The 21,167-nt window shown below is 42.5% G+C and overlaps 22 non-coding genes across 22 annotated transcripts; all 22 read left to right on the top strand.

Moving 5' to 3' along the window:
* On the top strand, positions 1-118 carry LOC113756147. Its single transcript, XR_003465859.1, has one exon. It is a non-coding gene; the product is annotated as a 5S ribosomal RNA (ribosomal RNA).
* Positions 119-534: 416 nt separating this feature from the next.
* On the top strand, positions 535-653 carry LOC113756142. The gene has a single exon (XR_003465854.1). It is a non-coding gene; the product is annotated as a 5S ribosomal RNA (ribosomal RNA).
* A 415-nt stretch (positions 654-1,068) lies between these two features.
* LOC113756139 lies at positions 1,069-1,187 on the top strand. The gene has a single exon (XR_003465851.1). It is a non-coding gene; the product is annotated as a 5S ribosomal RNA (ribosomal RNA).
* Positions 1,188-1,603: 416 nt separating this feature from the next.
* LOC113756153 lies at positions 1,604-1,724 on the top strand. Its single transcript, XR_003465864.1, has one exon. It is a non-coding gene; the product is annotated as a 5S ribosomal RNA (ribosomal RNA).
* A 415-nt stretch (positions 1,725-2,139) lies between these two features.
* On the top strand, positions 2,140-2,261 carry LOC113756149. Its single transcript, XR_003465861.1, has one exon. It is a non-coding gene; the product is annotated as a 5S ribosomal RNA (ribosomal RNA).
* A 976-nt stretch (positions 2,262-3,237) lies between these two features.
* LOC113756157 lies at positions 3,238-3,356 on the top strand. The gene has a single exon (XR_003465868.1). It is a non-coding gene; the product is annotated as a 5S ribosomal RNA (ribosomal RNA).
* Positions 3,357-4,325: 969 nt separating this feature from the next.
* On the top strand, positions 4,326-4,444 carry LOC113756152. Its single transcript, XR_003465863.1, has one exon. It is a non-coding gene; the product is annotated as a 5S ribosomal RNA (ribosomal RNA).
* Positions 4,445-4,859: 415 nt separating this feature from the next.
* Positions 4,860-4,978, top strand: LOC113756134. Its single transcript, XR_003465847.1, has one exon. It is a non-coding gene; the product is annotated as a 5S ribosomal RNA (ribosomal RNA).
* Positions 4,979-5,394: 416 nt separating this feature from the next.
* LOC113756136 lies at positions 5,395-5,513 on the top strand. The gene has a single exon (XR_003465848.1). It is a non-coding gene; the product is annotated as a 5S ribosomal RNA (ribosomal RNA).
* Positions 5,514-5,928: 415 nt separating this feature from the next.
* Positions 5,929-6,047, top strand: LOC113756138. The gene has a single exon (XR_003465850.1). It is a non-coding gene; the product is annotated as a 5S ribosomal RNA (ribosomal RNA).
* A 416-nt stretch (positions 6,048-6,463) lies between these two features.
* LOC113756143 lies at positions 6,464-6,582 on the top strand. Its single transcript, XR_003465855.1, has one exon. It is a non-coding gene; the product is annotated as a 5S ribosomal RNA (ribosomal RNA).
* A 414-nt stretch (positions 6,583-6,996) lies between these two features.
* On the top strand, positions 6,997-7,116 carry LOC113756150. Its single transcript, XR_003465862.1, has one exon. It is a non-coding gene; the product is annotated as a 5S ribosomal RNA (ribosomal RNA).
* Positions 7,117-7,531: 415 nt separating this feature from the next.
* LOC113756148 lies at positions 7,532-7,650 on the top strand. The gene has a single exon (XR_003465860.1). It is a non-coding gene; the product is annotated as a 5S ribosomal RNA (ribosomal RNA).
* A 415-nt stretch (positions 7,651-8,065) lies between these two features.
* Positions 8,066-8,184, top strand: LOC113756156. Its single transcript, XR_003465867.1, has one exon. It is a non-coding gene; the product is annotated as a 5S ribosomal RNA (ribosomal RNA).
* Positions 8,185-8,600: 416 nt separating this feature from the next.
* LOC113756154 lies at positions 8,601-8,721 on the top strand. Its single transcript, XR_003465865.1, has one exon. It is a non-coding gene; the product is annotated as a 5S ribosomal RNA (ribosomal RNA).
* Positions 8,722-9,136: 415 nt separating this feature from the next.
* Positions 9,137-9,255, top strand: LOC113756140. Its single transcript, XR_003465852.1, has one exon. It is a non-coding gene; the product is annotated as a 5S ribosomal RNA (ribosomal RNA).
* A 416-nt stretch (positions 9,256-9,671) lies between these two features.
* Positions 9,672-9,790, top strand: LOC113756144. The gene has a single exon (XR_003465856.1). It is a non-coding gene; the product is annotated as a 5S ribosomal RNA (ribosomal RNA).
* Positions 9,791-10,205: 415 nt separating this feature from the next.
* On the top strand, positions 10,206-10,324 carry LOC113756155. Its single transcript, XR_003465866.1, has one exon. It is a non-coding gene; the product is annotated as a 5S ribosomal RNA (ribosomal RNA).
* Positions 10,325-10,739: 415 nt separating this feature from the next.
* LOC113756145 lies at positions 10,740-10,858 on the top strand. The gene has a single exon (XR_003465857.1). It is a non-coding gene; the product is annotated as a 5S ribosomal RNA (ribosomal RNA).
* Positions 10,859-11,273: 415 nt separating this feature from the next.
* LOC113756146 lies at positions 11,274-11,392 on the top strand. Its single transcript, XR_003465858.1, has one exon. It is a non-coding gene; the product is annotated as a 5S ribosomal RNA (ribosomal RNA).
* A 416-nt stretch (positions 11,393-11,808) lies between these two features.
* LOC113756137 lies at positions 11,809-11,927 on the top strand. The gene has a single exon (XR_003465849.1). It is a non-coding gene; the product is annotated as a 5S ribosomal RNA (ribosomal RNA).
* Positions 11,928-12,342: 415 nt separating this feature from the next.
* Positions 12,343-12,461, top strand: LOC113756141. Its single transcript, XR_003465853.1, has one exon. It is a non-coding gene; the product is annotated as a 5S ribosomal RNA (ribosomal RNA).
* Positions 12,462-21,167: the final 8,706 nt, after the last annotated feature.

Below are 21,167 nucleotides of genomic sequence, written 5' to 3' on the forward strand. Positions count from 1 at the left end.
GGTGCGATCATACCAGCACTAATGCACCGTATCCCATCAGAACTCAGAAGTTAAGCGTGCTTGGGCGAGAGTAGTACTAGAATGGGTGACCCCCTGGGAAGTTCTCGTGTTGCACCCCTCTTTTTTTTGTTTCGAAATCCAAATTTCGTATTCGTTCTTTATCCTGTAGTAATTTAGCTCCGTCGGAATGATTGCTTCATATTTTGCTTCTTGTCGAAGCATGAAGGCGGATCTGAAGGCGCGAGACAAATCAGGAACGGTACGGATCGATCAAAGCCCGGATCGTCGCTCAAATTTGTCGGCGCAAATGTATCAGCGCAAGCATGATGGATTGATTTCATGGCAATTTAGAGTTGCGCGATGAGGGAAAAAAACAGGGTGCAAATCAATAGCAAAAAAAAATATGAAAGCAAATAAATAAAAGAATAAGAGAAAAATGCTTGAATTGACGCTTAAAATGAATTTCGGTCGAAAAAAGCCACACTGCTTCGCAGGACGGGGTAGTTTAAAAGAATAAAGCGAAAGGAATATGGCGGGAGCGATCATACCAGCACTAATGCACCGGATCCCATCAGAACTCCGAAATTAAGCGTGGTTGGGCGAGAGTAGTACTAGGATTGGTGACCCCCTGGGAAGTCCTCGTGTTGCACCCCTCTCTTTTTTGTTTCGAAATCCAAATTTCCTATTCGTTTCTTTATCCTGTAGTAATTTAGCTCCGTCGGAACGATTGCTTAATATTTTGCTTCTTGTCGAAGCGTGAAGGAGGATCTGAAGGCGCGAGACAAATCAGGAACGGTACGGCTCGATCAAAGCCCGGATCGTCGCTCAAATTTGTCGGCGCAAATGTATCACCGCAAGCGTGAAGGATTGATTTCATGATAATTTAGAGTTGCGGGATGATGGAAAAAAATAGGGTGCAAATCAATAACAAAAAAAGTATAAAGTAAATAAATAAAAGGATAAGAGGAAAATGCTTCAATTGACGCTTAAAATGAATTCCGGTCTAGAAAAGCCACACTGCTTCGCTGGACGGGGTAGTTTAAAAGAATAAAGCGAAAGGAACGTTGTGGGTGCGATCATACCAGCACTAATGCACCGTATCCCATCAGAACTCCGAAGTTAAGCGTGCTTGGGCGAGAGTAGTACTAGAATGGGTGACCCCCTGGGAAGTTCTCGTGTTGCACCCCTCTTTTTTTTGTTTCGAAATCCAAATTTCGTATTCGTTCTTTATCCTGTAGTAATTTAGCTCCGTCGGAACGATTGCTTCATATTTTGCTTCTTGTCGACGAATGAAGGCGGATCTGAAGGCGCGAGACAAATCAGGAACGGTACGGCTCGATCAAAACCCGGATCGTCGCTCAAATTTGTCGGCGCAAATGTATCAGCGCAAGCGTGATGGATTGATTTCATGGCAATTTAGAGTTGCGCGATGAGGGAAAAAAACAGGGTGCAAATCAATAACAAAAAAAAATATGAAAGCAAATAAAAAAAAGGGTAAGAGGAAAATACTTGAATTGACGCTTAAAAGGAATTCCGGTCTAGAAAAACCACACTGCTTCGCAGGACGGGATGGTTTAAAAGAATAAAGCGAAAGGAACATGGCGGGTGCGATCATACCAGCACTAATGGAACGAAAATCCCATCAGAACTCCGAAGTTAAGCATGCTTGGGCGAGAGTAGTACTAGGATGGGTGACCCCCTGGGAAGTCCTCGTCTTGCACCCCTCTCTTTTTTCTTTCGAAATCCAAATTTCCTATTCGTTGTTTATCCTGTGGTAATTTAGCTCCGTTGAAACGATTGCTTTATATTTTGCTTCTTGTCGAAGGATGTAGGCGGATCTGAAGGCGCGAGACAAATCAGGAACGGTACGGCTCGATCAAAGACCGGATCGTCGCTCAAATTTGTCGGCGCAAATGTATCACCGCAAGCGTGAAGGATTGATTTCATGATAATTTAGAGTTGCGGGATGATGGAAAAAAACAGGGTGCAAATCAATAACAAAAAAAAATATAAAGTAAATAAATAAAAGGATAAGAGGAAAATGCTTCAATTAACGCTTAAAATGAATTCCGGTCTAGAAAAGACGCACTGCTTCGCAGGACGGGGTAGTTTAAAAGAATAAAGGGAAAGGAACATGGCGGGTGCGATCATTCCAGCCCTAATGCACCGGATCCCATCAGAACTCCGAAGTTAAGCGTGCTTGGGCGAGAGTAGTACTAGAATGGGTGACCACCTGGGAAAGCTTCTCTGTGTTGCACCTCATCTTTTTTTGTTTCGAAATCCAATTTCCTATTCGTTCTTTATTCCTGTGTAATCTTGACTCGTCGGCAAGAATGCTTATATATTTTGCTTCTTGTCGAAAACATGAAGGGAGCCTGAAGGCGCGAGACCAAATCAGGACCGGTAAGCGCGTTCGATGCAAGACCACGGAATCGTCGCCCAAAAAGTTGTCCGGCGCAAATATAATCACCTGAAACGTGATGGACTGATTTCATGACAATTTAGGACTTGCGCGAATGAGGGAAAAAAACAGGGTGCAAAATCAATAAAAAAAACATATGAAAGCAAATAAGATAAAAGGATAATGAGGAAAATGGCTTGAATTGACGCTTAACAATGAATTTCGGTCTAGAAAAGCCACAATGCTTCGCAAGGACGGGTTGTTTAAAAAATAAAGGACAGGAATATGGCGGTGAGCGATCTATACCAGCACTAATGCATACGCGGATCCCATCAGAAACTCCGCGATAATTAGCGGGTTTCGGCGGCGAGAGTAGTACTAGGATTGGTGACCCCCTGGGAAGTCCTCGTGTTGCACCCCTCTCTTTTTTGTTTCGAAATCCAAATTTCCTATTCGTTCTTTATCCTGTAGTAATTTAGCTCCGTCGGAATGATTGCTTCATATTTTGCTTCTTGTCGAAGCATGAAGGCGGATCTGAAGGCGCGAGACAAATCAGGAACGGTACGGATCGATCAAAGCCCGGATCGTCGCTCAAATTTGTCGGCGCAAATGTATCAGCGCAAGCATGATGGATTGATTTCATGGCAATTTAGAGTTGCGCGATGAGGGAAAAAAATAGGGTGCAAATCAATAGCAAAAAAAAATATGAAAGCAAATAAAAAAAAGGGTAAGAGGAAAATACTTGAATTGACGCTTAAAAGGAATGCCGGTTTAGAAAAACCACACTGCTTCGCAGGACGGGATGGTTTAAAAGAATAAAGCGAAAGTAACATGGCGGGTGCGATCATACCAGCACTAATGCACCGGATCCCATCAGAACTCCGAAGTTAAGCATGCTTGGGCGAGAGTAGTACTAGGATGGGTGACCCCCTGGGAAGTCCTCGTGTTGCACCCCTCTCTTTTTTCTTTCGAAATCCAAATTTCCTATTCGTTGTTTATCCTGTAGTAATTTAGCTCCGTTGAAACGATTGCTTTATAATTCTTGCCTTCTTGTCGAGGTGTAGGCGGTCTGAAGCGCGCGAGACAAATCAGCGAACGGTCAAACCGGCTGCGATCAAAGACGCGGACTCGTCGCTGCTAATTTGTCGACGCAATGTATCGACCGCAGCGTGAAGGATTGATTTATGAATAATTTAGAGTTTGCGGGATGATCGAAAACAGGGTGCAAATATATAACAAAAAAAATATTATTAAAGTAAACAATAATATAAGGATAAGCAGGAAACTGCTTCAATTACACGCTTAAGAAATGAATTCCGGTCTACGAAAAGACGCACTGCTGTCGCAAGACGGGGTAAGTTTAAAAGATTAACATGCGAAAGAACATCGGTCGGGGTCGATCAATTCAGCCCCTAATGCACGTCCCAATCAGACTCCGAAGTTAGCGTGCTTGGCGATGAGTAGTACACTAGAATGGGTGACCACCTGGAAGTTCTCGTGTGCACCCCTATTTTTTTTTTTGTTTCGACGAAATCCAAATTTCCTATTCGTTCTTTCTATCTGTAGTAATTTAGCTCCGTCGGAAGATTGCTTTATTATTTTGTTTTGTCGAGCATGAAAGGGAGCGAAGGCGCGGACATCAGCGAACGGTAACAGGTTCGATCAACCCGGATCGTCGCCCACAACAGTTTGTCGGCGCAAATATATCACCGCAAACGTGATGGACCTGATTTCATGACATTTGCTTGGCGCGATGAGGGAAAAAAAGGTGCAAATCAATAACAAAAAAAAATATGAAAACAAATAAATAAAAGGATATGAGGAAAATGCTTGAATTGACGCTTAAAATGAATTTCGGTCTAGAAAAGCCACACTGCTTCGCAGGACGGGGTAGTTTAAAAGAATAAAGCGAAAGGAATATGGCGGGAACGATCATACCAGCACTAATGCACCGGATCCCATCAGAACTCCGAAATTAAGCGTGGATGGGCGAGAGTAGTACTAGGATTGGTGACCCCCTGGGAAATCCTCGTGTTGCACCCCTCTCTTTTTTGTTTCGAAATCCAAATTTCCTATTCGTTCTTTATCCTGTAGTAATTTAGCTCCGTCGGAACAATTGCTTAATATTTTGCTTCTTGTCGAAGCGTGAAGGAGGATCTGAAGGCGCGAGACAAAACAGGAACGGTACGGCTCGATCAAAGCCCGGATCGTCGCTCAAATTTGTCGGCGCAAATGTATCACCGCAAGCGTGAAGGATTGATTTTATGATAATTTAGAGTTGCGGGATGATGGAAAAAAATAGGGTGCAAATCAATAACAAAAAAAAATATAAAGTAAATAAATAAAAGGATAAGAGGAAAATGCTTCAATTGACGCTTAAAATGAATTCCGGTCTAGAAAAGCCACACTGCTTCGCAGGACGGGGTAGTTTAAAAGAATAAAGCGAAAGGAACATGGCGGGTGCGATCATACCAGCACTAATGCACCGGATCCCATCAGAACTCCGAAGTTAAGCGTGCTTGGGCGAGAGTAGTACTAGAATGGGTGACCCCCTGGGAAGTTCTCGTGTTGCACCCCTCTTTTTTTTGTTTCGAAATCCAAATTTCGTATTCGTTCTTTATCCTGTAGTAATTTAGCTCCGTCGGAATGATTGCTTCATATTTTGCTTCTTGTCGAAGCATGAAGGCGGATCTGAAGGCGCGAGACAAATCAGGAACGGTACGGATCGATCAAAGCCCGGACCGTCGCTCAAATTTGTCGGCGCAAATGTATCAGCGCAAGCGTGATGGATTGATTTCATGGCAATTTAGAGTTGCGCGATGAGGGAAAAAAACAGGGTGCAAATCAATAGCAAAAAAAAATATGAAAGCAAATAAAAAAAAGGGTAAGAGGAAAATACTTGAATTGACGCTTAAAAGGAATGCCGGTTTAGAAAAACCACACTGCTTCGCAGGACGGGATGGTTTAAAAGAATAAAGCGAAAGGAACATGGCGGGTGCGATCATACCAGCACTAATGCACCGGATCCCATCAGAACTCCGAAGTTAAGCATGCTTGGGCGAGAGTAGTACTAGGATGGGTGACCCCCTGGGAAGTCCTCGTGTTGCACCCCTCTCTTTTTTCTTTCGAAATCCAAATTTCCTATTCGTTGTTTATCCTGTAGTAATTTAGCTCCGTTGAAACGATTGCTTTATATTTTGCTTCTTGTCGAAGGATGTAGGCGGATCTGAAGGCGCGAGACAAATCAGGAACGGTACGGCTCGATCAAAGACCGGATCGTCGCTCAAATTTGTCGGCGCAAATGTATCACCGCAAGCGTGAAGGATTGATTTCATGATAATTTAGAGTTGCGGGATGATGGAAAAAAACAGGGTGCAAATCAATAACAAAAAAAAATATAAAGTAAATAAATAAAAGGATAAGAGGAAAATGCTTCAATTAACGCTTAAAATGAATTCCGGTCTAGAAAAGACGCACTGCTTCGCAGGACGGGGTAGTTTAAAAGAATAAAGCGAAAGGAACATGGCGGGTGCGATCATTCCAGCCCTAATGCACCGGATCCCATCAGAACTCCGAAGTTAAGCGTGCTTGGGCGAGAGTAGTACTAGAATGGGTGACCACCTGGGAAGTTCTCGTGTTGCACCCCTATTTTTTTTGTTTCGAAATCCAAATTTCCTATTCGTTCTTTATCCTGTAGTAATTTAGCTCCGTCGGAAAGATTGCTTTATATTTTGCTTCTTGTCGAAGCATGAAGGCGAGCCTGAAGGCGCGAGACAAATCAGGAACGGTACGGTTCGATCAAACCCCGGATCGTCGCCCAAAGTTGTCGGCGCAAATATATCACCGCAAACGTGATGGACTGATTTCATGACAATTTAGACTTGCGCGATGAGGGAAAAAAACAGGGTGCAAATCAATAACAAAAAAAAATATGAAAACAAATAAATAAAAGGATATGAGGAAAATGCTTGAATTGACGCTTAAAATGAATTTCGGTCTAGAAAAGCCACAATGCTTCGCAGGACGGGGTAGTTTAAAAGAATAAAGCGAAAGGAATATGGCGGGAGCGATCATACCAGCACTAATGCACCGGATCCCATCAGAACTCCGAAATTAAGCGTGGTTGGGCGAGAGTAGTACTAGGATTGGTGACCCCCTGGGAAGTCCTCGTGTTGCACCCCTCTCTTTTTTGTTTCGAAATCCAAATTTCCTATTCGTTCTTTATCCTGTAGTAATTTAGCTCCGTCGGAACGATTGCTTAATATTTTGCTTCTTGTCGAAGCGTGAAGGAGGATCTGAAGGCGCGAGACAAATCAGGAACGGTACGGCTCGATCAAAGCCCGGATCGTCGCTCAAATTTGTCGGCGCAAATGTATCACGCAAGCGTGAAGGATTGATTTTATGATAATTTAGAGTTGCGGGATGATGGAAAAAAACAGGGTGCAAATCAATAACAAAAAAAAATATAAAGTAAATAAATAAAAGTATAAGAGGAAAATGCTTCAATTGACGCTTAAAATGAATTCCGGTCTAGAAAAGCCACACTGCTTCGCAGGACGGGGTAGTTTGAAAGAATAAAGCGAAAGGAACATGGCGGGTGCGTTCATACCAGCACCAATGCACCGGATCCCCATCAGAACTCCGAAGTTAAGCGTGCTTGGGCGTGAGCAGTATTAGGACGGGAGACCCCCTGGGAATTCCTCTTGTTGCACCCCACTCTTTTTTGTTTCGAAATTCAAATTTTCTATTCGTTCTTTATCCTGTAGTAATTTAGGTCCTTCGGAACGATTGCTTTATATTTTGCTTCTTCTCGAAGCATGAAGGCGGATCTGAAGGCGCGAGAGAATTCAGGAACGGTACGGCTCGATCAAAGCCCGGATCATCGCTCAAATTTGTCGGCGCAAATGTATCAGCGCAAGCGTGATGGATTAATTTCATGACAATTTATTGTTGCGCGATGACGGAAAAAAACAGGGTGCAAATCAATAACAAAAAAAAATATGAAAGCAAATAAATATAAGGATATAGAAAAATGCTTGAATTGACGCTTAAAATGAATTTCGGTCTAAAAAAGCCACACTGCTTCGCAGGACGGGGTAGTTTAAAAGAATAAAGCGAAAGGAATATGGCGGGAGCGATCATACTAGCACTAATGCACCGGATCCCATCAGAACTCCGAAATTAAGCGTGGTTGGGCGAGAGTAGTACTAGGATTGGTGACCCCCTGGGAAGTCCTCGTGTTGCACCCCTCTCTTTTTTGTTTCGAAATCCAAATTTCCTATTCGTTCTTTATCCTGTAGTAATTTAGCTCCGTCGGAACGATTGCTTAATATTTTGCCTCTTGTCGAAGCGTGAAGGAGGATCTGAAGGCGCGAGACAAATCAGGAACGGTACGGCTCGATCAAAGCCCGGATCGTCGCTCAAATTTGTCGGCGCAAATGTACCACCGCAAGCGTGAAGGATTGATTTTATGATAATTTAGAGTTGCGGGATAATGGAAAAAAACAGGGTGCAAATCAATAACAAAAAAAAATATAAAGTAAATAAATAAAAGGATAAGAGGAAAATGCTTCAATTGACGCTTAAAATGAATTCCGGTCTAGAAAAGCCACACTGCTTCGCAGGACGGGGTAGTTTAAAAGAATAAAGCGAAAGGAACATGGCGGGTGCGATCATACTAGCACTAATGCACCGGATCCCATCAGAACTCCGAAGTTAAGCGTGCTTGGGCGAGAGTAGTACTAGAATGGGTGACCCCCTGGGAAGTTCTCGTGTTGCACCCCTCTTTTTTTTGTTTCGAAATCCAAATTTCGTATTCGTTCTTTATCCTGTAGTAATTTAGCTCCGTCGGTACGATTGCTTCATATTTTGCTTCTTGTCGACGCATGAAGGCGGATCTGAAGGCGCGAGACAAATCAGGAACGGTACGGCTCGATCAAAACCCGGATCGTCGCTCAAATTTGTCGGCGCAAATGTATCAGCGCAAGCGTGATGGATTGATTTCATGGCAATTTAGAGTTGCGCGATGAGGGAAAAAAACAGGGTGCAAATCAATAACAAAAAAAAATATGAAAGCAAATAAAAAAAAGGGTAAGAGGAAAATACTTGAATTGACGCTTAAAAGGAATTCCGGTCTAGAAAAACCACACTGCTTCGCAGGACGGGATGGTTTAAAAGAATAAAGCGAAAGGAACATGGCGGGTGCGATCATACCAGCACTAATGGAACGAAAATCCCATCAGAACTCCGAAGTTAAGCATGCTTGGGCGAGAGTAGTACTAGGATGGGTGACCCCCTGGGAAGTCCTCGTCTTGCACCCCTCTCTTTTTTCTTTTGAAATCCAAATTTCCTATTCGTTGTTTATCCTGTGGTAATTTAGCTCCGTTGAAACGATTGCTTTATATTTTGCTTCTTGTCGAAGGATGTAGGCGGATCTGAAGGCGCGAGACAAATCAGGAACGGTACGGCTCGATCAAAGACCGTATCGTCGCTCTAATTTGTCGGCGCAAATGTATCACCGCAAGCGTGAAGGATTGATTTCATGATAATTTAGAGTTGCGGGATGATGGAAAAAAACAGGGTGCAAATCAATAACAAAATAAAATATAAAGTAAATAAATAAAAGGATAAGAGGAAAATGCTTCAATGAACGCTTAAAATGAATTCCGGTCTAGAAAAGCCACACTGCTTCGCAGGACGGAGTAGTTTAAAAGAATAAAGCGAAAGGAACATGGCGGGTGCGATCATTCCAGCCCTAATGCACCGGATCCCATCAGAACTCCGAAGTTAAGCGTGCTTGGGCGTGAGTAGTACTAGAATGGGTGACCACCTGGGAAGTTCTCGTGTTGCACCCCTATTTTTTTTGTTTCGAAATCCAAATTTCCTATTCGTTCTTTATCCTGTAGTAATTTAGCTCCGTCGGAAAGATTGATTTATATTTTGCTTCTTGTCGAAGCATGAAGGCGAGCCTGAAGGCGCGAGACAAATCAGGAACGGTACGGTTCGATCAAACCCCGGATCGTCGCCCAAAGTTGTCGGCGCAAATATATCACCGCAAGCGTGATGGATTGATTTCATGACAATTTAGACTTGCGCGATGAGGGAAAAAAACAGGGTGCAAATCAATAACAAAAAAAAATATGAAAGCAAATAAATAAAAGGATAAGAGAAAAATGCTTGAATTGACGCTTAAAATGAATTTCGGTCTAAAAAAGCCACACTGCTTCGCAGGACGGGGTAGTTTAAAAGAATAAAGCGAAAGGAATATGGCGGGAGCGATCATACCAGCACTAATGCACCGGATCCCATCAGAACTCCGAAATTAAGCGTGGTTGGGCGAGAGTAGTACTAGGATTGGTGACCCCCTGGGAAGTCCTCGTGTTGCACCCCTCTCTTTTTTGTTTCGAAATCCAAATTTCCTATTCGTTCTTTATCCTGTAGTAATTTAGCTCCGTCGGAACAATTGCTTAATATTTTGCTTCTTGTCGAAGCGTGAAGGAGGATCTGAAGGCGCGAGACAAAACAGGAACGGTACGGCTCGATCAAAGCCCGGATCGTCGCTCAAATTTGTCGGCGCAAATGTATCAACGCAAACGTGAAGGATTGATTTTATGATAATTTAGAGTTGCGGGATGATTGAAAAAAACAGGGTGCAAATCAATAACAAAAAAAAATATAAAGTAAATAAATAAAAGGATAAGAGGAAAATGCTTCAATTGACGCTTAAAATGAATTCCGGTCTAGAAAAGCCACACTGATTCGCAGGACGGGGTAGTTTGAAAGAATAAAACGAAAGGAACATGGCGGGTGCGTTCATACCAGCACTAATGCACCGGATCCCATCAGAACTCCGAAGTTAAGCGTGCTTGGGCGAGAGTAGTACTAGAATGGGTGACCCCCTGGGAAGTTCTCGTGTTGCACCCCTCTTTTTTTTGTTTCGAAATCCAAATTTCGTATTCGTTCTTTATCCTGTAGTAATTTAGCTCCGTCGGAATGATTGCTTCATATTTTGCTTCTTGTCGAAGCATGAAGGCGGATCTGAAGGCGCGAGACAAATCAGGAACGGTACGGATCGATCAAAGCCCGGATCGTCGCTCAAATTTGTCGGCGCAAATGTATCAGCGCAAGCGTGATGGATTGATTTCATGGCAATTTAGAGTTGCGCGATGAGGGAAAAAAACAGGGTGCAAATCAATAACAAAAAAAAATATGAAAGCAAATAAATAAAAGAATAAGAGAAAATGCTTGAATTGACGCTTAAAATGAATTTCGGTCTAAAAAAGCCACACTGCTTCGCAGGACGGGGTAGTTTAAAAGAATAAAGCGAAAGGAATATGGCGGGAGCGATCATACCAGCACTAATGCACCGGATCCCATCAGAACTCCGAAATTAAGCGTGGTTGGGCGAGAGTAGTACTAGGATTGGTGACCCCCTGGGAAGTCCTCGTGTTGCACCCCTCTCTTTTTTGTTTCGAAATCCAAATTTCCTATTCGTTCTTTATCCTGTAGTAATTTAGCTCCGTCGGAACGATTGCTTAATATTTTGCTTCTTGTCGAAGCGTGAAGGAGGATCTGAAGGCGCGAGACAAATCAGGAACGGTACGGCTCGATCAAAGCCCGGATCGTCGCTCAAATTTGTCGGCGCAAATGTATCACCGCAAGCGTGAAGGATTGATTTTATGATAATTTAGAGTTGCGGGATGATGGAAAAAAACAGGGTGCAAATCAATAACAAAAAAAAATATAAAGTAAATAAATAAAAGGATAAGAGGAAAATGCTTCAATTGACGCTTAAAATGAATTCCGGTCTAGAAAAGCCACACTGCTTCGCAGGACGGGGTAGTTTAAAAGAATAAAGCGAAAGGAACATGGCGGGTGCGATCATACCAGCACTAATGCACCGGATCCCATCAGAACTCCGAAGTTAAGCGTGCTTGGGCGAGAGTAGTACTAGAATGGGTGACCCCCTGGGAAGTTCTCGTGTTGCACCCCTCTTTTTTTTGTTTCGAAATCCAAATTTCGTATTCGTTCTTTATCCTGTAGTAATTTAGCTCCGTCGGAATGATTGCTTCATATTTTGCTTCTTGTCGAAGCATGAAGGCGGATCTGAAGGCGCGAGACAAATCAGGAACGGTACGGCTCGATCAAAGCCCGGATCGTCGCTCAAATTTGTCGGCGCAAATGTATCAGCGCAAGCGTGATGGATTGATTTCATGGCAATTTAGAGTTGCGCGATGAGGGAAAAAAACAGGGTGCAAATCAATAGCAAAAAAAAATATGAAAGCAAATAAAAAAAAGGGTAAGAGGAAAATACTTGAATTGACGCTTAAAAGGAATGCCGGTTTAGAAAAACCACACTGCTTCGCAGGACGGGATGGTTTAAAAGAATAAAGCGAAAGGAACATGGCGGGTGCGATCATACCAGCACTAATGCACCGGATCCCATCAGAACTCCGAAGTTAAGCATGCTTGGGCGAGAGTAGTACTAGGATGGGTGACCCCCTGGGAAGTCCTCGTGTTGCACCCCTCTCTTTTTTCTTTCGAAATCCAAATTTCCTATTCGTTGTTTATCCTGTAGTAATTTAGCTCCGTTGAAACGATTGCTTTATATTTTGCTTCTTGTCGAAGGATGTAGGCGGATCTGAAGGCGCGAGACAAATCAGGAACGGTACGGCTCGATCAAAGACCGGATCGTCGCTCAAATTTGTCGGCGCAAATGTATCACCGCAAGCGTGAAGGATTGATTTCATGATAATTTAGAGTTGCGGGATGATGGAAAAAAACAGGGTGCAAATCAATAACAAAAAAAAATATAAAGTAAATAAATAAAAGGATAAGAGGAAAATGCTTCAATTAACGCTTAAAATGAATTCCGGTCTAGAAAAGACGCACTGCTTCGCAGGACGGGGTAGTTTAAAAGAATAAAGCGAAAGGAACATGGCGGGTGCGATCATTCCAGCCCTAATGCACCGGATCCCATCAGAACTCCGAAGTTAAGCGTGCTTGGGCGAGAGTAGTACTAGAATGGGTGACCACCTGGGAAGTTCTCGTGTTGCACCTGTGAGGACTCGCAAAAACTATTATTTTATGCCTAATTTATGGCTTAATAAATTATTTAATTGGATTTTATTTCCAAGGAATATTTTCTAGTCTTATTAGACCTAAATACATGGTAATATAACTTCGTTATATTTTTAAAATGATTCGTTTCGAAAATTAATTTCCTAGAGCGCGTTTCGTAAAAATAGTGAATAGTACTTGGAGATTTTATCCGCGTAGTAGCACAATAAGCTTGGAATATTAGAGACTTGTACTATGGTACTAAAATAGGTAATCTTAAGTATAAATATTCAAGTGATAGTTAGTAGTGCAATCGTTATAAGAATTTTTCGAAAGTTCGCGTTATAGCGGTAAAATTGACGGTACGCGTTTTCACACGCGCGACTTCATTTGAGGGACTTTAGACCTTTATTCCGGGACAATTAAGAGTGAATAATATTTATATTAACATGAGTGCATTAGAGGTTTAGTGTACTAGTGAACCAAACGCTCGAGAAATCGAGTCCAAACGCACCCTAAATTACACTATTTCAAGTTGACTTTGAGGTGCATTTTACACCACACAAAGAATCTTCCTTTGGAAGCCAATTGCATCAGCACACTCTCTCTCTCTTTACCTCACTTGGCCGAACAACAAAGAGGAGAAGAACTCTCCATTTGTTCTTCATTTTTCATCTTCAATCCATGCACCAAAATCCACCCAAATCACACCAAACTTGGAGATCTCTTAGCAAACCACTTGGAGACTACATTTAGCTAACAAAAGGCTGCATCTCACGGTTTCTTTGGAGCTTCAAGAGGGCCGAAATTTTCTGGTCTTGCACACCCAAGGAAGAGGTAATGATCAACCCACAAATTCTTGTCTTTTGGAGGTTATATAGCAAGATCAAACTCATGCATGCACTTAGTTACTTGTTTATGGTGTAAAAATGTGATTGTGGGCTCTTGGTATTCCCACACTTGAGTTGTTGTTGCTGATGTGATGATTAATGGTGATTATATTGTTGGTTTAGTGATTATAATGATGCATTAGTGATGGGTAATTAGTAGAAACTTCATTGGGTGTAAGAGGCTAGAACTTCCGATTTTGCCCCTGCTATGTTCGGCCATTTCCAGGCCAAATCTTAATGGTTTAATGGCTTGAATTGGATGTTTATAGGATGTATTAGATGTGTGAAAAATTTCATTGGAAAATATTGAGGTTTAATGGAGCAAATGAATTTTTTTCCGAAACCAGCAAATCTGGAAATCTGTCCCGTAATGCACTGTCCAGCGTTGGTATTTTGGCTATAACTCTGTCCTCGGATGTCGAAATCATGTGCCGTCGGTGGCGTTTGAAACTAGACATTCCTAGCTTTAATTTGGTATAAAATGCACGTTCTGATTCTCTGTGAGCAAGCCGAACCAAATGTTTTAAGTTCGCTGTCCTGTTGCTCTGCTCCTCTGGAATGAAGTGTACAGGCAGCAACTTGATGCCCGAATTTGAACCAGATGGGTGCCGAATTTGGGAATGACTTCTTCTGTGATATTTTAGTACTATGAATGTATTTTCCAACGGCGTAAGCCATGCTCAATTTCGAGCTATATTGACTGAGTTGTGACTGAAACAAGTGGACTGCTCTGTTTTGGAAAACCCTAACGTTTGGACTGGTTTGGAACCAAATCTTGTAGTGAACTTGTTAGTTGATGTTTTTGATATTAAACACTTACCAAAGATATTATGGGTGTATCTTAGACCCTCATTTTACAAATGAACCATGGTTGGATAACCTTCTTGGTTGAACGATTGGAAATTTGGGAAATGAAAGTCAAAGGCAGAATGCCTTAGGAATTTTCTTGAACTTCGGTTGGCTCATTAACTACCTTGTCGAAGGTATTTTTCCCCGAAATTCGATAGAGAGATACTTTCCATATAGTATTGAAACACTGCCAATTTTGGTGCCAATTCAAGTTCGTTTCGATACCTAATTAAAATTCTAAAGTTGGGGGTTCAAATCTGGAAATTCTTCTCCAGTCTTGAATTTGCTCAACTTCGGGCTACCGTATCTCGGTGCTCGAAACTCCGATTCTTGATCCGTTTGTTTTGTCATACACTTCACTTGCAACACTAATTGAGCTGAAAATTTCAGAGGCCGGTTTGCAACGTACGAATCGTGCCGAATTTTCAAAGTTGGCCAAAAACCAACTTCATTCTGCCATGAAAACCGACCCTGCGCCTTCACGCTCATTTTTGACCACTTTTCACTTCGATTCATGGAAAAGTGTCTTCTAGGAACTTATAGTACTCTCTAAGAGGTTTCCAACGGTATAAAGTTTTCCAATTCTCGACTTATACCGAGCGAGTTACGATTTTTCAAAGATTTATCATAAAACTGGAAAATTTTCCAATTCCAAGAAAATAGAGTTTTTCAAAAAACTCTTTATTCTTTTTATATTCTTAAACGTTTTGCTTACGATTTTCATGATAAAAACTCAAATAATATTATACCTAATAAACGGCAAGTTGAACCTCGATTTACGTGTAATTGAGGTTCCTTTTTGCAAAATAATTCTTAGATTGTACTAGTGTACAATCTTTCTTGATAAGTGGGTTAATTGTGTGATTATCCACTATTAATTTGCCAGGCGCACAAGGAGACCTTCAAGAGGATCTCACCGTGGACACTTGAACTTCCGGAAAATAATTCTTGTTGAATTGCTCGGTGAGTGTCAAGTGTGTGAATTTTGATACTTGTTTAATTGTGGTATTTGTTGAAAGTTTTAAAAATAAGGGCGGGTGTGTACTTTATCGCACTCGTTCTAATTTCAAATGAATGAATGGAATGTCTTGAATGAATGAATGAAATGCAATGTTATGTCATGAATGCTTGTGTCGTTGGAGTGAACCTCCTCGACTTTCAAAAATATGGGGGACGCCCAAACTCATAGGCCGACCTTGAACTCGAGCCGGCAATGGGCTTGGTCGGGAACTTGGGCGAGCCATGAGATTATAAGCTCGACCTAATAAGAGGTCTTGCTTGGCATACTTGTAGAGTATCGCCCAATAATAGACTTGTGGGCCCTTGAGGTGTACGGTGGACGGAGGAAAGTAAGTGGTGATCTACGGAAATGGAAATACCGACCCGGTTGACAGGAGGGTCAATGCGGGAAGGTATACGAATGACAACGGCAGATCGAGTGGAACTTAGCTCCTGAGAGCTACTATATCCTTGAATTGTTTCTGATTAATTTTCTTGTTTGAATAATTGATTGTTAAAAAGACATGGTTTTATTTATTAAATTTGGGTTTGTTATTTGACTAAGTGCTTGCATGTGTGTTCTTGGCCTCACGAGCGTTAGCTCACCCTATAGTTTTGTTTTCCTTAACAGGACCGACTCTTGGAGAAACCATCCGTTGAATTTTGTTAAGACTCCTGTTATATATTTTGACTAGGCCCTGGTTTGGGTTGTACTTTTGGAAATTGTAAACTTGAAAAGTTTGGGCCCTGATGTGTATTTTGAATTTAAGTCGTTTCATGATTACCCGATGTACTAGTTATAAATTAAGTGACTTATTAAGCTTGAACGCTTCCGCATTATTGTGTTCATGTTTCTCTCATCGAAGTGATTAGTTTGATTTTAAATTGAATGGATTTGCTTGAGTCCTGGCGTGAGCTGGGCAGGCGTCCGCGGATACCCTTTGGTCCGCCTTAGGGAGATGTGGGGCGTCACAGTTGGTATCAGAGCACTAGGTTAGAGGTCTATATGGGAGACATATTGGATACTCTACCTTTAAGACTCGATATAGGATGACTTAATCCTACCCTAAGTGATACTTGAGGCGAGCTAGCAACTAAGTTAGTCCTACCTCAAGTGACGATTGGGATGAACCAACGATTAAGTTAGGCATGCATTGCAGGATATTGGAATTAGGTAGTGATTTAAGTTTCTAACCCGAAAGGTATTATTATTGTTATTATTTTGCAGGAATGGCTGATGGAAACGGAGCCCCGGCAGCTAATGGGAATGGCCATGCGAATGGTCATTACGTGCCCCTTAGGACTATCTACTATCGACCTATAGCAGGAGAAGCTCGTGTACGCTACTCACCGCATGATAGATACCCTCGATGTGCGTGTAGGTTGACTTTCGCCTACCCGGACTATGTGGTGCTTGCTTTGGACGACGAGCGTCGTCAGTTGGTGGATGCCAACCTTGGTTTACAGGCTGAGGTAGATGAGCTTAGGCAGATGGTTGGCGCTCAGGGTGAGCGAATTGCTGAGCTTGAGGAGGTGCTAGAGGGTGAGGTAGCCACGTCTGCAGTGGTTAACCAGGAGCTTCGGGATACTAGGGCTCGACTCACTAGGTTAGCACGAGATGTCCGTACTCGGGCTTTCGAGATGCTGGTTGATGCTACTAGTCTGGTTGAGGACGCTACTGCAGTGATTCCTGAGGATGAGGAGGAGGATCCGGAGGAGGATCCCGAGGAGGAGGTTCCTCCTGGTAGCCCTGCTATGGACTAGGATCTTGGTCATTGACCTCTTTTGACTTTTGACTGGTACAGTTAGGACTAGTTAGGGTGACGCGAGTGCCGAGGCCATTGTATTTTGCATGCTTGTGTGGCCTATTTTTGGGCACTTGTTCTTACTTTAGTCTTCTGTGACTAAAAGTATATTTTGAGCACCTGTGTGCTATATTTTGTGAATTGTCCCTAACTTGCTAATTGTACAAACTTGACATGCTTATGAATGTAAATTATTGTTAATTTCAATGCTTTCTTGGTTAGTTCTAAATTCGATAAAATTCTTGTTTTCTGCTTAAATTAATTTATTTCTTGCACTAGGCACGTCTAGACTAATGGAAGGATTAAGGAGTGGTCGAGGCCGTGGGCGAGCGTCTAGACGGGCCCAACCTCAGGGGGATGACCAGGGTTCGGCAACTGGACCGACCCAGGGACAGGAAAACGTTGAGGGTAACCAAGTGGCTACTGCCATCAATAGGATGACTGATATCCTAGAACGTCTAGCGGAGAGACAGGGTCCTGGACCATTTAACCAACCTGGGGGCCAGGATAGGGGAGAGGATAGAGCCCTGGAAAGATTCCTAAAGTTTAACCCGCCTAAGTTTATGGGTGAACCTGACCCCGAAGTAGCGGAGAATTGGTTAGAAAGGATGACCAACATATTCGCCGCTCTAGACTATACTGAGGATAGGCGCGTGAACTTTGCTGCCTTTCAATTTGAGGGAGTAGCCCGTGCTTGGTGGGATCTGATAAAAGGAAAATGGGAAAGAGCTCAAACCCCTTGGACCTGGGAAAATTTCACAAGGGAGTTTAATGAAAAGTTTCTTCCGCCCTTGATCCAAGAGAAAAGGGAGGACGAATTCATTAAGTTGAAACAAGGAACCCTTACTGTCGCAGAATATGAAGGGAAGTTCACTAAGCTTTCCAAATATGCTCCTGAGCTAGTAACCGATGAACGGAGAAGGATTAGAAGGTTCATACAGGGACTTAATGTGGAACTTCAGGAGGGCCTGGCTGCAGCCCAAATCTCTACTTTTACTGAGGCTTTAGAGAAAGCGCAAAGGGTTGAGAATGCAAGGTCTCAAGTGAGGGATTTCCACAATAGGAAAAGGAATTTCCCTAGTCGCACTACTGGGCAGACCAGTAAGTTTATACACCCTTCTAAAAAGGGAAGAGGGGAAGGGGGAACGAGAACTGCTGGAGCTTCTAGGGGAGCTCTATCTAGGGGAGGTCGTAGCGGGACGACTCAAGCTAGGGGAGCACCATCTGTTGGATCGACTGTGACCCCTCAAGTTACTTGTGGGTATTGTGGTAAACCCAACCACTCTGAGAATGACTGCTGGAGAAAGTTGGGAAAATGCTTACTGTGTGGGAGCATTGAGCATCAGATTGCAAGTTGTCCGAAATCGTCAAAGACAGGGGGAAGCCTGCAGAGACCTGAAAAATCAACCTCTAAGCAGACCAGTGCCGGAGGGAGTCGACCAAAAGTACCGGCTAGGGTCTACGCATTGGACTATCCACAAGCTCCAGAGGCGACCGAAGTGGTCGAAGGTACCATTCCAATCTTTCACCGCCTAGCTAGGGTTTTAATTGATCCGGGTGCAACGCACTCTTTTGTAAACCCTGATTTCATGAGTGGAATAGACTTGAAGCCAATTAAGTTACCATATGACTTGGAGGTTAAAACACCCACTGGGGACAAAAGTCTAATTGCTAATATGGTGTATAAGAATAGTGAAATTTGCGTGAGGGAAAGAAAATTGCTGGCCGATTTGATAGGCTTAGCGATTAAAGGATATGATGTGATCCTAGGGATGGATTGGTTAGCCCGTTATAATGCTCAACTAAATTGTAGGACGAAAATTGTAGAATTGTGTATTCCAGGGGAAGCAACCTTGAAATTGGATGTGAGGGGTAAGTTAGCCTCGTCTGCACTTATTTCGGGAATCCGGGCTAGAAAGTTGTTAAGTAAAGGAGCTCAAGGGTATTTAGCTTTTCTTATTAATACTCCTAGCGATAAGGTGAATCTGGAGGACACACCGGTAGTAAAAGAATTTTCTGACGTTTTTCCTGAAGAATTGGAGTCTCTACCCCCGGAACGGGAAATAGCTTTTAAAATTGATTTAACCCCGGGAACAGCACCTATATCAAGGACACCATACAGGATGGCTCCAGCTGAGTTGAAGGAGTTGAAGTTACAATTACAGGATTTGTTGGAACGAGGTTTTATACGAGAGAGTGATTCTCCGTGGGGAGCCCCAGTTTTGTTTGTAAAGAAGAAAGATGGGAGTTTGAGGTTATGTATAGATTATCGAGGTTTAAATGATGTTACGATTAAGAATAAATACCCACTACCCCACATCGATGAACTGTTTGATCAATTGCAAGGGGCGGTGGTGTTTTCAAAGTTGGATCTAAGGCAAGGTTACTATCAATTGAGGATTTTGGAGAAGGACATACCTAAGACTGCTTTCAACTCGAGGTATGGGCACTTCGAGTTTGCAGTGATGCCTTTTGGGTTAACCAATGCACCTGCCGCTTTTATGGATTTAATGCATAGGGTTTTTAAGCCTTACTTGGATCAATTTGTGGTGATTTTCATTGATGACATTTTGGTGTATTCTAAGAATGTGAAAGATCATGAGAAACATTTGAGAATTGTTTTACAAATCTTGAGGGAACATCAGTTATATGCTAAGTTTAGCAAGTGTGAATTCTGGCTGAAGGAAGTGACTTTCCTAGGGCATATAATTTCTAAGGATGGGATTAAAGTGGATCCAGCTAAAGTGGAAGCTGTTTCGAAATTGAAACGACCGGAAAACCCAACGGAAGTTCGGAGTTTTATAGGATTGGCGGGGTATTACCGGAGATTCATCCAGGATTTTTCGAAAATCGCTGGACCTATGACTGAGTTGACCAAGAAAAATAGAAAGTTTATTTGGAATTCTAAGTGTGAAGGAAGTTTTCAGGAGTTGAAAAGACGGTTGACAAGAGCGCCTGTTCTAGCTCTACCAAATGGACATGATAGTTTTGTGGTTTACACCGATGCATCTAAGGAAGGTTTGGGATGTGTTTTGATGCAAAATGATAAAGTGATAGCTTATGCCTCCAGAAAGTTGAAACCGCATGAAGGAAATTATCCGACCCATGATTTGGAGTTAGCGGCTGTGGTCTTTGCTTTGAAGAAATGGAGACACTATTTATACGGAGTGACATTCGAGGTTTTTACAGATCACAAAAGCCTTAAGTACTTATTTTCTCAGAAGGAACTGAATTTGAGGCAACGTAGATGGATGGAATTTCTGGAAGATTATGACTGCATTATTAAGTACCATCCTGGGAAGGCCAATGTAGTGGCCGATGCTTTGAGCCGTCAGGTACAGATGGCTGGATTGATGGTTAAGGAATTTCGATTGTTGGAGGAAGTTAGCTATTGGAATCCTCGATTGGAACCAAGGAAAGTACTTTTGGGGAATATTGTGATAACCTCCACTTTATTGGGACGTATTAAGGAATCTCAGGAAAAGGACCCTGAAATGCAAAAGTTGGTGGAGAAAGTCAAGATGGGAGACCAGACCGATTTCACTTTGGGATCAGATGGAATATTGAGATTTCGAAATCGGGTGGTTATGCCAAAGGATGAAGGACTTAGAAAAGAAGTTTTGGAAGAGGCACACCGATCAAAGTTTACAGTACATCCAGGAGGGAACAAAATGTACCAAGACTTGAAAGGTCTATATTGGTGGAAAAATATGAAGAAGGAAATTGCCCAATTTGTCCAGACATGTTTGGTTTGTCAACAGGTTAAAGCCGAACATCAGAAACCATCTGGGCTTTTGCAACCTCTAGAAATACCTGAGTGGAAATGGGAAAATATTACCATGGATTTTGTATCAGGCTTACCAAGGACACAGAGAGGCCATGATGCCATTTGGGTAATAGTAGATAGATTGACTAAATCGGCTCATTTTCTGCCAATTAATATGAAATATCCATTGGAGAAGTTGGCCAAATTGTACTTGGATGAGATTATCAGACTACATGGTATACCTGTGAGTATTGTGTCAGATAGGGATCCAAGATTTGTTTCGAGGTTTTGGCAAAAGATGCAAGAAGTGTTGGGGACTAAGTTGAACTTTAGTACCACCTATCATCCCCAGACTGATGGACAATCTGAAAGAACAATTCAAACTCTTGAGGACATGT

Source organism: Coffea eugenioides, unplaced genomic scaffold (assembly GCF_003713205.1).
Source record: "Coffea eugenioides isolate CCC68of unplaced genomic scaffold, Ceug_1.0 ScVebR1_2016;HRSCAF=2967, whole genome shotgun sequence".
NCBI classification, from domain to species: domain Eukaryota; kingdom Viridiplantae; phylum Streptophyta; class Magnoliopsida; order Gentianales; family Rubiaceae; genus Coffea; species Coffea eugenioides.